Raw genomic sequence first — 6000 nt, forward strand, 5'->3', positions numbered from 1 at the left:
TTCATAACCTATGCTGTAAGCTCTCTGGGGCAGAGACTGTCTTTAACTATGTCTGTGGAGTGCCTAGCATAATGGAGCCTTGATTGGTGTCACTGTAACTGATTACAGCACTAATTGTCCAGAATGTAACTCTTATTTAGAACTATGAAGACTAGACTGCTATAGTTTGTGCTTTTTCAGCTCTTCCCTTTGTCTCATTTTTGGAAGATGGAAGGGGGAAAGTGGTGGTTCAGTCCAATTTTGTTTTTTCTCCATTCCTTAAAGGATTAATGTATCACAAGCAGGGCCGGCTCCAGGCACCAGCTTACCAAGCAGGTGCTTGGGGCGGCCACTTCGGAGAGGGGCGGCACGTCCAGTTGTTCAGCTGCAATTTGGCGGACGGTCCCTCACTCCTGCTCGGAGCGAAGGACCTCCCGCCGAATTGTCGCCACAGATCGTGATCACGGCTTTTTTTGTTTGTTTGGCTGCTTGGGGCGGCCAAAACCCTGGAGCCGGCCCTGATCACAAGTCAGAAAATGACTGATCTGTTCATGTCTCATGAAGTCTTGGAAAGGGGTAATTGTGAATTTTGAGGTGGAAATTCTAGTCTTCAATATGAAAACGTCCATAGTTTGTTGATCACAGAATGAACATATTTAAAAGGTACTCCTAAATCCTTTAAATGATTTTTTTTTTTAAGGATTATTATTTGAAAAGCATACTGAAGTCTAGAAAATCCTAAAGGTAAATATTAGATTGGTTTTTCTTCATGCTTCTTGTTTCCTTCAAAACATGCTTTATGGAGGTTGTGTGTGGCAATTTACAATGTACCATGATCACTGTGGCTTGCCCTATAATACTGTACAACTTATGTCTTATAAATTGGGATTGTCTTATGAATTTTAACATGGGTTTACCATATTGAGTCAATTGGCTGTCTTGGAAACGTGCTGACCAGAGTGCATTTAATGTAAAACCTAATTTAGAATATAATCCCCACCAAACTATCCACATATGGGACTAATGGTCTGCAGACATCAAATTTTAAGACAATGACACCTAGTGTTCTGTATTAGAGGGGTAGCCGTGTTAGTCTGGATCTGTAAAAAGCAACAGAGAGTCCTGTTGCTCCAATACATCTGTTAGTCTTAAAGGTGCCACAGGACTCTCTGTTACCTAGTGTTCTGAATGCAGAAGAACACCATAAGACTAATGGATCTCAACTTGTATTACAGTAGCTTCTGATAGTTTGCATCAGGAGTGGGGATCCCTTGCAGTAGGCACTGTACAAATGTTTACTAGTTTTTTTAAAAAGACTTGTCTAAACAGACTGAAGTGTCCAGGGTGTATAGGTATCAAGTTGAAAAACAAAAACCTTTCAAACTGTAAGCAGCTTTTTTTCTCAAAAAAATCTTATTCCAAGTCATTGTGGCAAGATGATGAGCGGGCTGGACAAACACTGTGGCTGCCTGAACAGAAAGAAAGATGGATCTGATAGATATTAGAAATCTTATGAATGAAGTGACAAGATTCAGACACAGTATGGATGCTTGGGGAAAGGAGTCTGAGATGACCCTGGAATTATGGGCTTGGTCAACAGGGAGAATGGTGGTATTCTCAATTTGCTAGAGTGGTGAGGCCATATGGTGACTCAATCCAACTTCTCATTTCCTGAGGGGGCTGCCAGTGGTCACTTAAAAGGTCTTTACTAGTTTTTGTAGAAACTTCAGTGGTGGTTTATAGCAGTTTGACTTGTCATCATTCAAGGGGATTTCCCTCTATTGCCATCTCTATGTTGATGTGAACAACTGTACAGTTGTAACATGACCACAAAGTGATGCAACTGCAACTTTGTCTCTGATATCCTCTGGCAGGATACATGTTTCAGTGGGCTGTGTTTGAGACTTGCATTGTTTGAACATAAACAGCTAAAAGTTGTGTTAGATTCTTTTCATTTTTGGAAACTGTCCACTCCCACCCTACTTTACCAAATACCCTTTGTCTCTGTGGGGCTCTATCTCCTTTGTCCACCTCTTGCTATATCCATACAAGTGGATAGCAGATCCTTTAAAACACTTTTGTACTGATAATCTACTTCCCAAGCCATGCCCCCAAATTATCAATACATAATTAACCATAAATTGGGGATATAACAATAGCCTTTCACTTAATTCTGGCATGCTAACGGCAATTAAATTTAGTCAGATGTCTTAATTACAACAGATGTTATACACTTGTTTGGTAACCCTGGATTCCACTGGGGCCAAAATCTTAATACCACTTCATAGACTCTCTATAGAACTGGTTTCCAATTTTGTCCTGTAATTGGACAAACTCGTGTATCTTTAGCTGTAATATATCCCTAATGTTGATGAATATCTCCATATATGGAGAAAATGGTCAATATGAGTGTGTTTTGTAGAAATTTTCTGATCAAGTAACTAACAATTTAGTGTAAAGATCTGCAAAGCAGAGCTGCTCTAGCATAGAAAGACTAAGCAGAACGCTGGATTAATAGAAAATTTTCCATTGAAACTTTTTAGAAAGAAAGTCATGATGTAATTAAGAAACAGATTTTATTTAATCCTGGTGCTGTCAAGTTGAAGCCTCAACAACCATTGTACGTGGAAGATGAGATCCAAGTGTATGTGACCAAACCAGTCAGGAGTGCTCTGGAAGTGTTTTGGATCAAAATGAAAACTCTTCTCAGTCTAAAAAACAACTCTAATTTTCCTTTTTGAATCAGCCCTTTAGAGCTTGGAAATATTCCAGATTTCAGCAGTTAACTTGGTCAGCCAAGTGACCAGAAGGAAAAGATGGCTACTCCATGGGTTATCTTGAACTGCAGTGACAAAACATGTAAGGGGAATGAGAATGGATGGAAGAAGAGATCAAATTGGAAATAGAGTGTCTAGAGTGAATTTGAGAGACAAGGTGGGTAAGGTAATATTTTTTTTTTTATTGGACCAACTTCTATTGGTGAGAGACGCTCTCTTTTCTACTGGGGATTGGACTGAGATCACTGACTTGCTTTTGGTAAGTCACCTAACTGCCATCACATAGTATTAGCTTGTCTCTCTTACCAACAGAAATTGGTCCAATAAAAGATATTACCTCACCCACCTTGTCTCTCTAATATCCTGGGGCCGACAGGGCTACAACAATACTGAATACGGTGAATTTTGTCACTTTGTATTACTTTGACTTGTAGCAATAGCTACAGAGGAACTCTTTTATGTTTACAAACAAAGTTTAGGCATCAACTCTTTGGGATAGGCACCATGTTTTTATTCTGTAGAGTTCCATATCATTTGAGAGTTCAATTGGACTACTTGCGTGCTTAAAGTTAAGCTTGTACAAAAATGTATGCAGGATCATGGTTCTGGTTTCTAATTTTAACTCTTCCATTATATCTAGAAGTATAATGGGACTAGGGTGGGGGAAACAATGACTACTTTATTTATAAAATGTTAAAAGGCAAATTATTTCAGCCATTTCTGCCACAAATAGCCGATGTAACCTTGGACACATCTCAACACCTCTGTGCTCCTGTTATCCCACCTCATGGTGAACTAGGGGTTGGTTAGTTTGTCAGTTCAGGCAAGAAGTGGGAATAAAAAGTCTACTGGCTCCCAACCCAGTGCTCCATCTAAGACATGGAGTATTTTGATGGGGAAAGCAACTTCAGATCCTAAATTTCCCAGAATACGTTCCTGAGTTATTAAGCAGCCCAGCCTGACAAGGAGCAAAATGGACCACATGTTCTGCTAAGGAGTTAAATGGCTGCACTTGTTTGTGCAGTGGTTCTCAACCAGGGGTACCTGTACCCCTCTGGGTACGTAGAGGTCTTCCGGGGGTACATCAGCTCATCTAGATTTTTGCCTAATTTTACAACAGGCTACGTAAAAAGCACTAGCGAAGTCAGTACACCTCTACCCCGATATAACGCGACCTGATATAACACGAATTCGGATATAACGCGGCAAAGCAATGCTCCGGGGGATCAAAGCAAGTTTGATATAATGCGGTTTCACCTATAACGTGGTAAGGTTTTCTGGCTCCCGAGGACAGCGTTATATTGGGGTAGTGGTGTACAAACTAAAATTTCATACAGACAATGACTTGTTTATACTACTCTGTATACTGTACACTGAAATGTAAGTACAATATTTATATTCCAGTTGATTTATTTTATAATTATATGGTAAAAATGAGAGAGTAAGCAATTTTTCAGTAATAGTGTGCTGTGACACTTTTGTATTTTTGTCTGATTTTTATAAGCAAGTAGTTTTTAAGTGAGGTGAAACTTGGGGGTACGCAAGACAAATCAGACTCTTGAAAGGGGTACAATAGTCTGGAAAGGTTGAGAGCCACTGGTGCAGTACATGTGGTGCTAACAGCATATTTCATAACTTAACAGACTGTTCTATTGCACAAGTGCTAGGGCCATGAAGAATGAAGTACATAAGTTGGAAATTTAAATGTTCAGCTCTTTATTAAGAAGCTATTTTCCTGAGTAGGGGACTAAGGGATGTGAGAAATATTATATAATCTTACGTATTTACTTTAGAGTTGTTTTTTCCTTCCTGCTTAATTCAAAAACTTATGCAACAAACACCTTCAGAGACAAACATGGAAAACTTCAATTGAAAAGATGAGTTTAAAAATGGAGGGGATAAAGTGGGAACTGCTTTCTTACAGTAGCTGGTTTTGGTAGCAAAACATGTAATAAAATAGTTTAATTTCTTGTCCTTGCATGTTTTCTCCAGTGGTTCAGTTTAAACCACAGTGAAAATGAATGGTTTAAAAAAAAATAGTTTGTGGTGTTGAATGTGTCACTGCAGAGAGATTCAGCTGACAGCTGTCTGCTGGCATATCACTGAAGTATGTAACCAATATAAGGTAATAAAACTAATAGATTCCAAGTCCAGATCTAGTCTGATCTGCTGTATAACACAGGCCATAGAACTTTCCCAAAATTACTCCTAAAGCATATCTTTAAAAAAAAATCTATCTATCTATCATCTTGGATTTTCCATCACTGGCAATTTTTAAACCACCGCAACCCTTGGTAAATTCTTCCAATGGTTAATTATCCTCCTTGTTAAAAAATTTACACCTTATTGCCAGTCTGAATTTGTCTAGCTTCAACTTTCAGCCATTGGGTTGTGTTAAACCTTTCTCTGATAGATTGAAGAGTCCATTATCAAATCTTTGTTTCCCGTGTAGATACTTATAAGACTGTAATTGTTACCCCCAAAACCTTCTCTTTGTTAGACTCAAGGAGCATGTCTTCTAATCCTTTAGTCATTTTTGTGACTCTTCTCTGAACCCTCTCCAATTTATCAACATCCTTGAGAATTGTAGACATCAGAACTGAACAAAGTCTTCCAGCAGTGGTCACACCAGTGCCAAATACAGAGGTAAAATTATCTTTCTACTGTTACTTGAGATTCTCCTGTTTATGGATCCAAGATTGTGTTAGCCTTTTTAGCCCCAGCGTTGCACTGGGAGGTCATGTTCAGCCTGATTATCCACCACAACCCCCAAATCCTTTTCAAAGTCACTTCTTCCAAGGATAAAGTTTCCCATCCTGTGAGTATGGCCTACAGTCTTTGTTCCTAGATGTATATATTTACATTTAACCCTATTGAAATGTATATTGTGTGCGTCCAATGTACCAAGTGATCTGGATTGGTCTATATCAGTGGCCTCTCTTCTTCATTATTTACCACTTCCTTAATGTTTGTGTCCTCTACAAACTTTCAGTGATGAATTTTATTGCCTTCCAGGTCATTGATAACAATGTTAAATAGTTAAATGTTAAATAGTGTACATCCAAGAACCAGTCCCTGAGATACCTCACCAGAAACACACCTGGTTATGTCATTTCTGCAAATAAAGTGAATGAAGTGAGAAATTAAAGGGTTTTCTTAATTTACTAAATAAAACCAGTCCTATTAACAAGGATTAAAACTTTTAGACAGGCCAAAACTTTTGTTGTAAAACATATTCTTTAGG

Source organism: Emys orbicularis, chromosome 2, assembly GCF_028017835.1.
Source record: "Emys orbicularis isolate rEmyOrb1 chromosome 2, rEmyOrb1.hap1, whole genome shotgun sequence".
Lineage (NCBI taxonomy): Eukaryota > Metazoa > Chordata > Testudines > Emydidae > Emys > Emys orbicularis.